Genomic DNA, 19,310 nt, shown 5'->3' on the forward strand with positions numbered 1-19,310 from the left:
AGAAGCAAGTTCTAGATCCCATACTTATGCAGATTAAGATGGTGTAGGTCAGCAAAAGGTTATGGCTTTTGAGATTGGGGGAGATAGTATTCTGAGGTACCAAGGTTGGTTGTGTGTTCCTAATGTTGATGGGCTGCGGGAAAGGATTGTGACTGAGGCTCATGAGTCTAGGTATATAGTTCATCCAGGTTTAACTAAGATGTACCATGACTTGAAGGAAATCTACTAGTGGAACAACATGAAGAGAGATGTGGCAAATTTCGTTACTAAGTGTATGGTTTGTCAGCAAGTCAAGGTTGAGCACTTGAGGCCCGGTGGTATGTCTTAAGAGATAGAGTTGCCTATGTGGAAACAGGAGATGATCAATATAGATTTTATTACGATCTTTTGTGGACTCTCAATTAGTATGATTCGATTTGGGTCATTGTTATGACTAAGTCCGCCCACTTCTTGCTGTGAGGACTAACTACTCAGGAGAGGATTATACCAGGTTGTTTATTCAGGAGATTGTAAAGCTGCATGGTGCGCCAGTGTCCATTATTTAGACCAAGGTATGCAGTTTTTATCTCATTTTTGGCATTTATTTCAGAAAGGTTTGGGTACACAGTGAACCTTAGCATCACTTTCCACCCTCAGACGAATGGGCGGGCAGAGTGTACTATTTAGACCTTGAGAGATATTCTAAGGGCATGTGTGATTAATTTTAAGGGTAGCTGGGTTGATCATTTTTGTCTTATTGAGTTTGCGCATAATGATAGTTATAATTCGAGTATTCAGATGGCTCCTTTGAGGCTCTTTATGGTAAGAGGTGTAGGTATCCTATTGAGTGGTTTGAGGTTAGTGAGACTAGGTTATTTGGTCATGACTTGGTTCACCAAGCCCTAGAAAAGATGAAAGTGATTAGAGAAAGACTTAAGACTGCTCAAAGTCGCCAAAAGTCTTATGAGGATGTGAAGCGAAGAGAGTTGGAGTACGAAGTAAATGATTAGGTGTTCTTAAAGGCGTCTCCTATTAAAAGAGTCATGAGATTTGGGAAGAAGGGAAAGCTTAGTAACCGTTACGTTGGTCCATATCAGATCTTGAGGAGAATTAGGAATGTTGCTTATACGTTAGATTTGCCACGAGTTTGGGTTCTATTCATCTTGTGTTCCATGTGTCCATGCTGAAAAAGTTTGTGGATAATCCTTACTTGATAGTTCCTGTTGAGGATGTTGGTGTGACAAATTCCTTGTCTTATGAAGAAGTCTTGATTGAGATATTAGATAGGCAAGTTCGTAGATTGAGGACCAAGGACATAGCTTCAGTGAAGGTTCTTTGAAGAAACCAAAAGGTAGAAGAGGCTAATGGAAAGTTGAGGAAGATATGAAGGCTAAATATCCATTTTTGTTCCCGAGGTTGGATCGAAGTGCTTAAGGTATGAGTTTCACTTTCCCCTTGTCGTATTTCAAGTTTGTCATTTCATTCTAGTGAATTCTTGCTATTCTCGTGCTAAAAGTGTCCTAATTCATCATTCGAGGATGAATCATCCTAAGAGGGATAGTGTAAGACCCTTAAAATTTTCATCATTTTATTTTTGACCTTCTCGTGTTCGAAATATCGATTTTCACCTGAATTGTGTTTAGGGATGTTAAAAGGGTAATTTGGGAAGGTTTTGAAATTTTTGAAAATGGTTTAGGGCAATTTTGGAACTTCGAGGTGGTGAGCCTCCAAGTTATCGCCGTGTCACAGAGGTTAGCCTACACAACATTAACGTGGCACGGAGGATAACCTCAGTGATATTGGTATGCTATGCCAAGGTGAAAATTTCGTGCAGTTTTATTTTTATTCACTTGGGGTGAAGGGCTTTTGGTCTTTTCACCCTTTTTATGACTTATAAATATAAAGTAGTCTCATTTCCATCAGTTTTCGAAGATAAAACTCCCCTATTTCACTCTAAAATACAAAACTCAAGAACATTCAAGGGTTTCTTTGTGTATTCATCATCCGAGCTCCAAACTTCAAACTGATTACAAATTTTTGTGTGTATTAAGCATATATCTCTTCCCAAAACTTTAATTTTACATTGTGGCATTTAATTGATGAATTTTCATGTGATTTAAATTATGGGTTTGTGTCACTATCTGAATCAGGGCCTGGCCGTGATGGTATCTCAAGTCCAACGAGGACCGAAGGCCTCCCTTTTGCCTTATCAAACTGAAGACAATACAAGTATAGTAGCAGAATTTCAAACATATCACAAGATGGATAAGTATGACTCTAAAGAAATCTAAGAATTCAATATCAATCCCAAGTCCACAGTAATCCACAAAGCCACTAGACAGAATCAACTGAATATCAATAAGAGTCAGGAAAAACCCTGACAATAGCCAAAATTTAAGTCCAAATGAGTAATCTACTATATGAGAGAAACAAGACTATAAAATGGCCATGCCTTCCGAGTGATGAAAGTTCACTACTTCAAAGCTAATCAACAAACAAGTCTGAATCACCTAGTTCTGCATAAGATAACCGAAACACCCCTAGGATTTTCATCGCTTGGGGATACAGTGTCCTGGACGGTTAGTGGGATGAGCACTAGCGTGTAACTCAGGGAAGACATAAAATAATGCCAAGTCAAAACCATAGTAAAATCCACATGAATACAGTGTACATACATACATACATACATACATATATATATATATATATATATATCTATATATATAACATGCTGGAATAGGGAACAGGGTTTAGCTTGAAAGTAAAACATTATCATGGACTATGTAGATCAACCGTCATAAACAGACACCCACGAGCTATATGGGTTCAGCTCCCCCTGCTGAAAATGCCCAGTCCGTGTTATCCGCACGAACTAGAGGTATCAAGGAAGACCAGGGAATTCCCGGACCCTATGTCAATCCAAGATACAAATATATATCAATAGTATGAACCGTGCACACAGGTCATCAAGACCAAATCTTACATCGGCAAACATGAGTGTCCAGAATAAGTCATTCAAGACCCACACCTTCATGGCTTAGCTACATAACCCCCATTAATCTCAATTTAAAGCAAGTTTCACATAACCCATTCATTAACCAAGGAATTTACACATCATGGTACATTCCATTAATTTTGGGGAATGCCTCGACCTCATTTTATTTATTAAATCAAGTTGGAGGAATTTCTCTACCTCCTTTAGTTTATCAAACCAAATTGGAGGAATTTCTCGACCTCCTCTATTCAAGTTTCAAATTAAAACATGGCCAACAAGGTATTTAAAATCCATGTTTACCAATTTAATTATTCATGCAATGCAATAGTATGGTTAAGTAAGTCAAATCATATGGCAAACCATATTTCAAAACCAAAACAACAAGTGGGTTGAGGTAATACAATTTTCAATAATAAAACATTAATTTGGGGAAATGCCTCGACCCCCATTCTAATTTTCATACCCACGCACCTCAATGGGTTTAAAACTTGGAAACAAAGCATGAACAATTGTATTTAAACCCATGGAAATCAACTTAAGATGCATTCATTCCAAAATCCTCAAACCCATATTCAAAAACCACAAATAAATCACATGGGTATGATTATAAATACATGCTTTCAATAAAATAAGTTTTGGAGAAGAGTAACATGCCTTATACACTCACGAATTTGAAACCAATTTGAAGCTTGAAACCTGGAAGATAAACGTACGATGAAACCCTTAAGATTTTCTTGGTTTTTGAGTTTGAGAGTGAAATAATAGCTTTTTGTTTCATGAAAACTGATGAAAATAGGTTCATATAATGTTTAAAGGTCGTTCATAGGTGAAAAGGCCTCATTACCCCTCATCCTAAGGGATATAAAACAAGAGAACACGACGTTAAAACATCAGCGTGGCATGGTGCTTATCGCAAAGGCTATCCTTCGTGCCACACTGCTTATCGCGGAGATTATCCTCCTTGACACGGCGAAATTGTGGACCCTCACTGGTTCCTCACGAAAATTCTCATAACTTTTTGCTAGGGTATCGGATTTGGAAAAAATTAGATGCGCTGGAAAGAGGACTCAATTATCTATAATTTGATAGGTCTTGAGCTCCAAATTTCTATATATTATAGAAGTTATACATGTTGAAAGTTTATCCTGGTAGAATTGAATATCAAAATTTGATCTATAACAAAAGTTCTTAACTCCACTTCACTCCAAGCATTTTTTATGAATATTCTTTACCTAGAAAGTACTTTACATACTAGTTAAATGTTCATGATACTTATATTTTCATAGGAATCATTGAATTTGAGTTTATACACATAGGAACAACGGTCTGAATTCTAGCCCGAAAATACGGAGTGTTACATTATATCCTTCCCTTGAAATTATTTGTCCTCGAATGATGGATAGGAGTCTTTTGAAGCTTTAGAAGTATAGAACAAAGTATGTAACTTAAAATTAAGAATTCTCCCTCAACAAAACACGTATAGGAATTATAAAAAAGGGCTTCATGGCATCACTAAGTAAATTATGAAAGCACGAATCATAAGACAACGAGCCTAAGGTTGTACAAGGGGTAAAAGACCTAAAGCCCCCTAACCCTAAGTAAGAAAATCAAAACTCAATGAAATTTTACACCTCGATGTGGCACGCTGCATATCGCGGAGGCTAACCTCCATGATACGGTGTTATCACAGAGGCTCACGGCCTCGAAATCCAAAAATTGCTCCGAAACACTTTCAAAAATTCCAAAACTTTTTCAAGGCACCCTTTTAACATCCCTAATGGGCATAAGCTATATGAAACATGATCATAACAACGTAAGGCATAAAAATTTTTCAGGAATCTTGACTTGATTAAGATTGATACATGATACGAAATAAGATTTAGCGGGACATAAGAATAGAGGCATTCTCCATCTCCAATGATACATCTAATATCCATCAAATGTAGTAATACTCCTGAGCTATGAATTCATCTACGAATACCGTACTTCACCATTTCAATCTTACAATTTCTCCACAAAACACATCACTACAAGTGCTTGAATCTAACTATACATTGTTTCTATGTTAATGCCTAATTCGGATTTAAAAGGTGCTAACTTAAGCTGCAGAGCTCTATACCTTACATCCATCCAAGAATACTACTCCGTATTATTACTATAATCAAACAACATCATGCTTTAACCCAGAGTACTAGCCACATAACACAATGATTTGTGTATCTATCAATCACAACATTCAAGCCTATCTTTACTACACCCACTTTACGGATCTCCCACAAAAAACCGAACAACTTCTATCACTTTTACAAGGATTTTCACCACATATTCCCCTCCTAACTACCTCACATAACAAAAGTTTTGTCTCGCTCTTGTCACTTCATCTATAACCTTAGTTTGAGTAGCCATACCAAAATTTATAGTAAAGATCATCCACTCTCTGATCTAAAACATTACTATACTTTCATAACCACTATCATGCTGACACAGGAGAGAAACCGAGGGACTAGAGTATGAGCTTTAGAGATAAGAGTGATATTATTCAATTACAATATATATTTATTGCACTACTCAGGTTGGGTTCTGTGACATAAGATATGATCCAATAAGCATGATGGGCTTCATACATCAAAATATTTAGATCATAATTAGAGGATCGAAACATGGATATAGATTATATAAAGAACTAGAAACTTAGGCATAGACACCATTTAAATACGTAAGATGTTGGTAGAGTGTCCTCTTAAATCGAAATTGGAGGAATTTTCTAGAGCAAGAACAAATTTATCATGACTCATCCCTAAAACTCACCACCATGAGAAAAATCAAGATCTACCTTAGTTCATAATCTCCTCCTTGGCTCAAAGGTTATTATCTTAAACTTGCCGACATGTTCCCTCATAAAATCTATACACACAGCACTTCGCACAAGAACACCAAACTCCCTTCGACAACTTTAATATAAAGACACTAAATTCTTTCTAGGACATCTCCTTCAGGGATACTAATTTTAGCTTCCTCCAACCTCCAAAGTCACCGCCTTATAACTAATATTTTCATGGGCATAGATATCTGTTCTTCTAAACACTCAACACTACATTTTCCACTCCTTAGAATACTAGCATTATACCTCTAATATCATAACCTTATAAATTAATCATAAATTTATAACTGTACCAAAAGTTCACACAGTCTATCTATTTCTCCCTCAATTTAACTCTACGTAACACCATATAACAACTCCCTAGACTTCTCCATACTAAGAAATTTAAGAACATAAGCTAGGTATACATGGCACTCATAACTCAAAATCGAGTACACTTTATCCTTATAGCTTAAGGGTCTTATCCATTTTTTGATTTAGCCATCATTACTACTTCAACACTAGACCTCATGCATAAATCAAAATCACACACTCCAATATTTCATAAGTCATCAACCTAATCTTTGTCACACTTTATAACAAGCCTACTAATTCACTCTTATGAATCTTGCATCACTATCCTCGATCTAACATTTTTGTCACCACAATCAACATCTAAAGTTCAAACTTAGTGTCTAACAACAATCATGTACCATCAATGAAATATCCCACATATTATACTAGTCCATCAAATAGAGAAATCAGTCTAAATTCCTTATTTAACTTAACTATGACCCATAAGCACATTATTCTTCCCAACGTTGCTACCACACCTTAATATTCATTAAACGTTTTCTCACATACTATTCTAGCTTACATCTACTAGAAAAAAAATCAAGGGACCCTTAGTGTTAAAAACTGCCTAATAAAGATAATCGATCTTAATCTTATTACCTGACCCGCATACATCCCAAGCACCTTTAAAATTCTATAAACATCATTAAGTCCCCATTTTTTAAGACTTCCCCCAAGTGAACTCTAAATTTACAAATCATTAGCCGACCATCCTTCTATTCACAACATATGATTTATTTTACTACTACAATAGTTAATCAACACAAGACCCTTCCCTATTTCAAATAAATTCTAAATCATCATAACTAATCACTTCCTCCACTAACTATCATAAAATCTATAAATTTTTCTACAACCATTACTAGTCACCATACTAGCATACTGCAGAACAACATATCACCCTCTTTCACTAAAGAGTTACCCTCACTCCGCCTTCTACATGTAAAACTTCATATCACTAACCTTGGTATCATGTTACTACTCATAGGTCACAAAACCCCAATTTATACTACCTTTAGGATAGAATGAATATCCCAACATTCGAATACCAATCTTCTCCCCTTAAGCGGGTTTTCTGCAATAAAGTTCTTGAAAGGGATAAATTACACATCTTACCTTGGGCTGAAAAGCACAATTCATGAACCTAGAGGGACACGCTTGAATCAATACACCTTGATGCACTAATGGACTTCTTTCAAGTCCTTACTCCATTTTATAACTTTTGATAACTTGTTCAGAAAGGACCATGCTGTTAGGAAGCTAAGCACTTATATCGCCTTGACAATGAGACATAGCCCATGAATTAAAGCAAGGAAGGAAGTTGTATAACTTTCACATGGACAACACAATTGCACGATCTAGAGTATGAAAAAATGAGAAACATTTCCTAAATGTCTTGTAGCCTCTCCCTTATAAGTGTGGTGGGCTACACACCTATAAAAGAGTCTCTACTTGACACAACTTTGTGGACATCCAATTGACCATGAACCTAGGCTCTAATACCAACTTTGATATGACCCAAACTAGGACCTGACTGTGATGGGTATCTCAAGTCCAATGAGGATCAGAGACGACCTTCTTGCCTAGTCAAACAGAACACAATATAAGTACAACAACGAAATTTCAAACATAATACAAGATAAATAAGTATGACTCAAAAGAAGTCTAAGAATTTAACAACTAATCCCAAGTTCACAGTAATCCATAAAGACTCTAGACAGAATAAATCGAATATCAATAAAAGTCTAGACATTCCCCCGATAATAGCCAAAGATATGTCCGAAGGAGTTATCTACTATATGAGAGAAACATGACTATGAAATGACAAAGCCTTTCGAGTGATGGAAGCTTTCCACTTCAAAGCTAATCAACAAACAAGTCTGAATCACCTAGATTTGCACAAGATAATCGAAACACTCCTAGGACTCTCACCGCGTGGGGATATAGCATCTGGGAATGGTTAGTGGGATGAGCACTAGCATGTAACTCAGAAAAGAGATAAAATAATGCCAAGTCAAAACCACATTAAAATCCACATGCACATAGTGTTCATACATACACACACACACACACACACACATATATATATATATATATATAACATGCTAGGATAGGGAATAGGGTTTAGCATGAAAGTAAAATATTATTCTGGATTATGTAGCTCAATCGTCATAAACAAGCACCCATGAGCTACATGGGTTTAGCTTTTCCTATTGAAAGGGCCCTATTGCATGTTAGCCGCACGAACCTGAGGTATCAAGGAAGACCAGGGAATGCACCGACCCCACATCAATCAAAGATACAAATATATATTAATAGTGTGAATCATGCACACAGGTTATCAATACCAAACCTCACGTCAGCAAACATGAGTTTCCAGTATAAGTCATCCAAGACCCACACCTTAACGACTTAGATACATAACCCCGATTAAACCTAATTTAAAATAAATTTCACATAATCCATTCATTAACTAAGGAATTTAAACATCATGGTACACCACGGGTATCATCATATCGTATGCTTGCAAGCTCATAATTATGCCATTACAATTCCATTAGTTTTGGGGGAATGCCTCGACCCTTTTTGTTCATTAAATTAAGTTGGAGGAATGCCTCGACCTCCTTTAGTTTATCAAATCAAATTAGAGGAATGCCTCAACCTCCTTTATCCAAGTTCCACACCAAAATATGGCCAACAAGGCCTTTAAAATCCATGTTTACCAATTTAATTATTTATGCAATGCAATAGTGTGGTTAAGTAAGTCAAATCATATGCCAAACCATATTTCAAAACCAAAACACAAGTGGGTTGAGGGAATATAATTTACAAACCAATTTCCAATAATAAAACATTAATTTAGGGGAATGCCTCGAACCTCATTCCAATTCTCATACCCATGCACCTCAATGGGTTCAAAACATGTAAATAAATCATGAACAATCATATTTAAAATCATGGGAAATCAATTCAAGATGCATTCATTACAAAACCCTCAAACCAATATTCATAAACCACAACTAAATCACATGGGTATGATTATAAACATATACTTTCAATAAAATAAGTTTTGGGGAAGAGTAACATGCCATAGACACACACAAATTTGAAAACAATTTGAAGCTTAGAACCTGGAAGATAAACGTACGATGAAACCCTTAAGATTTTCTTGGGTTTTGAGTTTGAGAGTAAATTAATATCTTTTTATTTCATGAAAATTGATGGAATAGGTTCATATAATGTTTAAAGGCCGTTCATAGGTGAAAAGGCCTTATTACCCCTCATCCTAAGGGAAATAAAATAAGATATCACGACTTTAAAACATCAGTGTGGCACGGTGCTTATCGCAGAATCTATTCTCCATGCCACAATTCTTATCACGGAGATTATCCTCTGTGCCATGGCAAAATTGTAGACCCTCACTAGTTCCTCACAAAAATTCTCATAACTTTTCTTGCGGGTACCGGATTAGGGTAAAATCAGATGCGTTGGAAAGAGTAATCAATTATCTATAATTTGGTGGATCTTGAGCTCTGAAATTTCATATATTCCAAAAGTTATACATGTTCAAATTTTATCCTAGTAGAATCGAATACCAAAATTTGACCAATAATGAAAGTTCTTAACTCCACTTCTCTTTAAGTATTTTCTATGAACATTCTTTACCTCAAAAGCACTTTACACACTAGGTAAATGATAATGACACTTATATTTGCATAGGAATCATTAGATTCAAGTTTATATACATAGAAACAATGGTTTGAATTCTAACATGAAAATACAGTGTTATAATTTGAAATTAGGTTGAGGGTTTTGGCTGTTATTGATTTAATTACTTGTCCTGTGATTTGAATTGATTATTCATGCTTTAAATGAGTGTTTTGGGATTGAATTGGTACTTTAATTAAATGGTTGGAATGGGAAACATGAGTTTCTCCAAATAGGATGAATTTTGGCTTGGAATTGCATAAACCTCAACCCAATTTATGAATTTGATTTAAATTATAGAAAATTACATAGTTTAGCTTGTTTTTGAATTCAATGTGTTGAATTGATGGATAAATGGTTATTTAAATAGATTTCGATAGCCTTGGTGGCCATGGATTGGATTTTAATGGAACTTGGGGAGTCAATGTTATTGTGTGAATTGATTTGGTATGTGTGATTTAGTTTGCAAGCGTATTGGTATGACGATACCAAATGATTAATGCCTGAATGAATGACTCCCGAGTTAATGATTGGAATTATGTGCTAAATGATTTTAATTTGGGCGTAAAGAGGGTTCTGTAGCTCACCGGGGAAGGTAGAGGTCCTTGGGGGGACTGATACTGGAAACCAGATTTGCCGGCGTGGGGGTATTTATGAGTGTGTGCACAGTTCACACATTATGTTGAAGACTTGGTGTCTTTGTTCCTTTCTTAGATTTCTTTTGTTCGTGTGGCTAACACATACTGGGGCTGTTTCAGCAGGGGCAGTTGAACCTATATAGCCCGTGGGTGCCCTTAGGATGGTTAGAGCTACATAGTTCAGGTTAATGATTTTTAAATCTCATGCTAAACATTGTTCCCTATCCTGACATCTTATAAATATATATATATATATGAATGTGCGCATATGTTTTTTTTTTGGAAAGGTTTTGGACTGATTTGAATATGACATTATTTTATACCTTTTCTGAGTTACATGCTAGCTCTCACCCCACTAAATCGTCCTAGGAAACTACATTGTTTCATAATGTAGGGTCCGAAGATACTTCTTTTACCCCTATCCAGTGTTAGGTGGATTAGCACGTTCATTGAGTAGCTGTGAAGTAGTGAACTTTCATCCTTTAGAAGACCTTATCATTTCCATATTTTTGTAGTTTGACTCAGTACTTTTGGATTCCTTTGGTCATTGTCGGGGGCATGTCCCGACCTATTTGATATTCTGATTTTAGAGGCCATTGTGTACAGATGTAGGTTGGTTGGTTGACTCTTGCTTTCATAGAGTTATCTATTTATTTTTGTTACTATTTAATTGACTTCCGCGTTTGTTATTATTATTACTTTGTGCTCATGAGGTTAGGTGATGGGGGTGGTCTCCGGTCCATAGTTGACTTGAGATACCCATCACGGCTAGGTCCTGGTTTGGGTCGTGATATTATAGCAATACTTTTTCATAATTATTGGATTAAAGAAATAATTGCAAGTTATAGCAACTTTTTAAAAAATAGTTTTTTTAAATAATAAAAAAATACTTTTTCATATTAATATTCACATTATCTCCTTATCTTTATTCTTTAATATTTATCTCTCTTCAGAAATATTTTTTATAATTATGGTAAGTGTTACTGTTGGTATAAATAATTATCTTTATTATTTTTTATTTTATTAATTAAGTTAGAAAATTTGTTCTCAAATTAAGGAATAAAATCTGGTAATTATATTTTTTTTTACCATTGATACAGGTTTTTTGACTTTTTTTAACTTTATTAATTAAGTTACTATTCCAATACTTACACGATTTTCCATAGTCACTTTACTGATAAAAGATTTCTTAACTATTAATATACTCTATTTTTCATAAATTAATTTTTTCGTTTCTTTTTTATTGAACGATATAGTGCTTGCGTATGAACTTGGGTTTTCCTTCCCAAAAAACATCCAGTGAAGAAGCCGATCTATAACACACATATCTTATATTACCGAACAAAAATGGGATGAGTATATAAATTGAACATATTACTTAGAATTTTTTTTAGAATCTTCATGTATGAAACATGTATAAAATCAATATGAAATATCAATATTCCACTCAAGGTTTATAAAATAGTTTCTTACATGTTATATTTATATGAAATGAGTATAATGATTGCAGAAGTTGGTATAGAAATCGAGTTTCACCAAATATTATATGTTATTATTTATTTTAGTGTATGAAAAAAATATAAACTTTTATTTTTTGAATTATGATATTCTAATTGGGTGATAATTTACATACTCATTCCATTACTACATACAGTAGAGAAATGACCTACAAAATTCTCAATAACACATGTGTTCAAAGACCCAATTTTAAAAAAATATATTGCCTGATGCCTATAATATCATACTATATACTAAATTAATTCACCGCTACAACCACCTGATATCAATTTATATACCATTTTCTTAAAATCCGAAATAACTAATCATGTCATGAAATATCTTTTTAAATGCTCTTTTTATACAATACAAAACAACTAATCACATCATATTGGACATCTATTTATATACATTTTTTCATACAATACTAATTTATATACCTCATGAATACAATACAATACAATCAATGTGTATCTAAATGGAAAAACAAAAACAACTAATCACATCATGTTTAATGGTTGAATTGGTAGATCTACTACATTCGAATGATTACTGCTTTGGCCGCCACAACAATTATTTGAATATAGATCTCTTATTCTCCCAGTTCCTTTAGTTGAATGTAAATTGCTTTCATCAACAATAAATTCGACAATCCATAGTCATATCTCTTAACATTATACACAGTGGATACTTGATGAAAAAAATTCTATTCACCTTTTCTTGATCCAAATATACCTGCACATCAGTATGCAATCATATTAGTCATGTCATTGTATTATTTTTTTGAACAATAAATATTTTCTTCGAATTTGAAATTTGCATATTTACCTTTTAAATCAATAAAAAGCAAATAAAATATACTCAAATCAACATAATTTGATCCCGCATAATTTCATATATGAAACTAGAAGAAATTGACTATTGAAAAATATTAAAATTACACGTGACATCCCAACTTCCTTCATGTTGTATCATGATTGAATGTAAATTATCACTATCCATATTATGAGAAAATCATTTCGTCTTTTTAAATTTTTTCCATTTAGAACAACTTCAGTTTCAATTAAACTATTTAAATCAGTATTATAATAAAATTTCTTGCCGTATATACCAAAATTATTTGAGAGATCATGATTGAATACATAAAAAAATACCCGTGATATTTCATTAACATCCATGTTGTATCATGATTGAATATAGATTATCACCCTCCATATTTTCACACAATCGATCAGTTGTTTTCAATTTTTTTTCCTTTGAATAACCCCAATTTCAATTAAAATACCTTAGTCAGTATTTTAATCCAATTCAACGCCTTAAGTACCACCTTTAATTGAGAAATTGTGTTTCAATTAGTATATTTTGTTGATTTGTTGAAGAAGATTATTATTGGAGAAGAATAATATTTTTGAAGAAGAACAAGCTACTTTAAAATCGTTGAGAGAAATTAGAGGTGATTGACACTCTTTAGTAACTATCATCTATTTTAAAGGGTACATTTTTTTTTTTTTATCAAAAATAAAAACACGGTTTTTAAAATCAAAAAAAATATTTTTATTTTTTTCTTTTAAGAAGAAAACTTGTTATAAGTTGCAAACTAAAAAGAGTTGCTACACCTTCATTAAACAATCTAATGTTGTATATTTAGTTTTTTTTCCTTTCTATTATTACATAAATCTTACCTACCAAAAGTAATTACAAAATCTCTTTTTTGACACTTTCTATCTCCAAACTTCATGTACATATCTCACATACCCCTTTCTTACGCTTAATGCTCCTCAAGGGGAACCCAAAATTAAGGAATCTCAATCAAGCGGTTTTCAATATTATTAATTTATAAACGTGTTCTTCTCAAATTGCTCAACATCAACTCTTCAACAAAAAGGAACCACAGCTGCAACCATCATAGACTCACTACTACTCCGGTCACCGATGACCTTTTTTCGACAATATCAGATCACTCTATATTCGCTCCTCTTTTACCTTCCGATCACCTCTGTCACTCCTCCTTCTCCGATAGAGATGATAATGCACGTGACCTCCACGTGATCCTCACTATCGATGAATTATCTACCCGCAGAGATATTACAAATGTTTTGGAGGTAGATGATAATCTGTATGCGTTTATCGGAGTGAATAGGTTCGACATGCCTATGTCCACCACAATTGACCCGTTAAGGAATAACACATCAAATATTCCAACACCGAGTTAAATACTTCAAATCATGTATCGAAATAAGTTGTAATTTCAACCCATATAAATAATTATGTTATATATATGGGTGGTTAAAACAGTGAAGGCATTATAATCTGATACATAGCACAAGTACGTATGTGTGTGTGTGTATATATATATATATACTTTGACATTATTGAGAGTTTTTATGCAACACCATATAACTGCTGAGTTGTTTTATTTTAAACCATATACATAACTTTGTTATGTATATGTTTGACCTAGAAATTGTTGGGCTGTTTTATTTCAAACTTATATACATAACAAAGTTATATATGTGTGTGTGTGTATGTATGTATATATATATGTCATACAAACTACTGAGTTGTTTTATTTAACCCATATACGTAACTATGTTATGTATATAGAATACATAAGCAATTGCGCATCTATATTGACATAATATATACATATCATAGTTATGTATAGGACTCTGTTAGACCTACTGAATTGTGTTATTTCAACCTATATAGATAGCACACTTATGTATATGGAAGAAGGTTAGCCATTGTTCACCTGTATTTATCAGTATTAAAAATTTTTGTTTAAGTTTTGTTGCATATTAAACTAATATTGATTTGCAATGTATATTATTCCAAGGGATGAAATGCACTGGAATGCCTCAACATTATAGAATGTTCACCTTCTTGAGAATTTTTTTGAAGAAACAAAGCTTAAGAAAATAGCAAAATTTTAATCGAAAATATAAAATCTGGTGTTGTTTGATCGACTACCTTGATTTGGTGTTTCAAAATTTGAAATTCAAAGTTATTACTGATTTTAAGGGATTCACTAATCACACATTAATAAGGTACAATCTTGGATAATTATTAGACCTGATTTATTTCCTTAAATATTGTCAAGAAAGTTATTTCTGATACATCAAATGCTTATTTATATCAACGATCAGTTATGTATATGAATAATTAAATTTCGAGGGAGAAAAAATTTATTGAAAAAATGGAAGAGAGGGTAATTAAGGAGCATATTATTGAGATTTATATTATTTATCCTAGTTTTAAATGTAATTTTCGGACATTCCACATTATAAAGAAAATATTTAGAAATTTGACCACACATTATTTAAACTAGTATACGTACCCGTGCAATGCACGAATAATATTAAAATAATATTTTTAATTCCAACATATTAAATCATATTACCTTAAAAAGATTTAAGTATCATATTATTTTCAGTTTAATATATATAATATCTAATATTTTTAATTCCAATATTTTTTTAATTTAAAACCGCATATACCCGCACCGCACCATTTAAAAAAAAATTACTTTAACTCGCCCCGCGTAGCTTAAAACTTACACCACCCCATTATCATCCCTACACGTGTGTAATATTATTTTTACTTCTACTTAATTTACGTATATATTATTTATTATTATGATTATGATATAGTTAGTGTTTATTTATGACTCTTTAATTATGAATTCTTAGTTTCAGAGAGATATATTTAAAATAACAAATTTCTATTTTTAATATAATGAAAATCTTTTTGTTAAAACTTGATAAGAGTCTAATTAGAACTCTCTAATGTGATAACTAACTATTTCTAGTATGTAATTATATATTGCAATTTTTTTAATTTAAAATTAATAATTTATTAGTCTTAATTATCTTTTGATATTATTATTATTATTATTAATAATAATATTTTAATAAAATTTTATCTTTCATTAATATGTAAATAAATTATATTTAAATATATTTTATAGCATTTAAATTTTAAAGAGATAAGTTTGAGAGAGCAAATATGTATTAGAACTCTTCAATTCTAGGTTTCTATTTTTAAGATAATGATTTTTTTATTAAAAATATAATGCATTTCAAATTCAAATACTTGATCTTTCAATTCAAAACTTTTTAAGAGTTTAATTAGAACTCTCTAATGTGATAACTAACTATTTCTAGTATGTAATTAATTCTGTAATTTTTTAATTTAAAATCAATAATTTATTAGTCTCAATTATCTTTTGATATTATTATTATTATTATTATTATTAATAATAATAATAATAATATTTTAATAAAATTTTCATCTTTCATTAATATGTAAATAAATTATATTTAAATATATTTTATAACATTTAAATTTTAAAGAGATAAGTATGAAATAGCAAATACCTATTAGAACTCTTCAATTATGAGTTTCTATTTTTAAGATAATAATTTATTTTATTAAAAGAATAATGCATTTCAAATTCAAATACATAATGTTTCAATTCAAAACTTGAGAAGAGTCTAATAACTCTCTAATGTGATAACTAACTATTTCTAGTATGTAATTTTATTTAATAATTTTTTAATTTAAATTAATAATTTATTAGTCTTAATTATCTTTTGATAGTTTACCTTTTCCCCCCCGTTTTACTACTATTGCTTTTACCACTATACTACTACAACTACGTTTTACTATTGCTTCTATCACTATACTACTACAACAACTACTACTACTACTACTAATTATTATTATTATTATTATTATTATTATTATTATTATTATTATTAATAATAATAATAATAATAATAATAATAAAATTATTTAATAACATTTTCATCTTTCATTAATATGTAAATAAATTATATTTAACTTTAGTTTATAAAATTTAAATTTTAAAAAGATAAGTTTGAAATAAAAAATATCTATTAGAACTCTTCAGTTATAGATTTTTATTTTTAAGATAATGAATTTTTTTTTATTAAAAGGATAATATATTTCAAATTCAAAACTTGATAAGAGTCCAATTAGAACTCTTTAATGTGATAACTAACTTTTTCTAATATGTAATTTTATTTTATAATTATTTTTAATTTAAAATTAATAATTTATTAGTCTTAATTGTCTTTTAATAGTTTACCTTTTCTTTTTTTCCACGTTTTTTCTTCTTAATTTTCTTTTGTTTTCTTTCCTTTCCTTTCTTTTCTTTCTTTCTTTCTTTCTATTGCTTGTTATTTTTTTTTTTTTTTTTATAAAAATAAATTGAAAACTTAGATATATAAAGGTATTTCAAATAGATATATACGATGAATTCAATTATTAAATTTTAATTTACATTTAAAATTTTAAAATAATTGCAAGTAAGAAAAAGTTTTAGATACACACCACAAATATTATATTACTTATATTTATAAATAATAATAATAATAATAATAATAATAATAATTAAACTAATAATATATGTATCATTATATTTGATACAGATAAGTTTATGAAATATAAGAGTTCATTTAAAATTCTTTCATTGTGGGTTTCTATTTTAAATCTAATTAATAATATTTATTTAAAAGGACAATGTATTTTAAAATTCAAATAATTATAAAAATATTATTACAATACTATTAAACTTGTCCTAAAAAATGACTCGTGGCTTCATATCAGCTTCCCAATTTTTTATATAATAGTCATAAATATTTATTTTTATTGTGATATATATCATCATCATTATTATTATTATTATTATTATTATTATTATTATTATTATTATTATTATTATTATTATTATTATTATTATTATTATTATTGTTATTATTTTTACAATTCCTAAAGTGTCCAAATTTATTAATAATATTTTTGAATTTTATTTATTTAATTTATTTTAATTTTAAATTAAATTTTAATATACTCACCATATCTCTTCCTATCCCCTTTTGTGCATAGGCTATGACTTTGTTTTTTTTATTTAATTTATAACATTCATTTGAATTTTTAAGGAGATAAACATGAAAGAGTAAAGGGAAAAGGGAAAAGACATCATTTTCACCCCAAACTATATCCGAAAAGTCTAAGTCATACCTAAACTATACAAGTGACCCATTACAAACCTAAACTATATAAAAGTGATATTATTACCTCCCCGCGACACCCATGCCCAAGTTTAATGAGTGGAGTGCACTCCACTCGCCCTTTTGTGGTGCCACGTGTCTAATTTAATTTTCCTTTTTTATTAAAGCTTAACCCGACCTTATTGCTCTTTTAACCCATCTATTTAACCCATCCGACCTGACCCAACCACATATTATACCCTAACCCAATTAAACCTCTTCATCCAAATGAAAAGTCATCAGATGAGATAAAAAACGTGGTAGAAGATTCACCTCTCTTCACTTTTTCAATTTTTTATCAAATTTAAACCCGATAGAAGAGATAAACAATAATTTTTCTCTATTCTTTATTGTTGACAAGTAAAAATTATTTTTTATCACTTTTCAGTTGAAGTTGATTGAGTTGATTTCAACGGAGGTGGTACGATCTAGGATAAACACTTAAGGTTACGATCTTTTATGTAGGAACTACTGATTTTTAGTTCAAAGGTTAGCTTTTTTCTTTCCTAAATATAGTAGATCTAGGATTTATTTTTGTTCCTAAATTAGATCTACGGTTTTTTGAGTTAGGGTTTTTTGGTCTTTAATTTGTCCGAATTAACGTTTTATTTTTATTTAGAATGCTCAATATGTGATAATATAACCCTTGACATTTATAATAGTTTGATTTTACTAGGGTTTTGACTAGGGTTTTTAATTAGGGTTTTTGAATTAGGGGTTTTTGTTATCTTTAATTTATCTTGAAAACTGATCTGTTATAGTTTGTTTATGTGCTTCAATCTGTAACAATATGAGCTGTGAGGTTTAATATGTGATAAATAACCTGTGATACTTATAATTATTGCATAAATACTATAATTTTTTTTATTTTTGTGTACTGTGAGACTTGTATCTTTTTTTATTTTTGTGTATTATGAGACTTGTATCTTTATTGTGTTTTTGTGGTCAATGATTTCAGGTTTATAAAATGAGTTTTGAATTGATCACTTTGAGATTTTACCATGGTGGAGAACTTAATATGGGTAAGGTGAAGGGGAAAAAGGGAAAAAGATATAAGGGTGGACAAGTTACTGAATTTTTAGATGTTGATGTAGATAGGTTGTCTTTATTTGAATTTAGAGATTATGTAAAGTATTTAGGGTATATTCCCAAATAGTGCTTACTATATGTTAGAATGCCTAAGTGTTCTAATTTAAAAGAAATTA

Source organism: Capsicum annuum, chromosome 3 (assembly GCF_002878395.1).
Source record: "Capsicum annuum cultivar UCD-10X-F1 chromosome 3, UCD10Xv1.1, whole genome shotgun sequence".
NCBI lineage: Eukaryota > Viridiplantae > Streptophyta > Magnoliopsida > Solanales > Solanaceae > Capsicum > Capsicum annuum.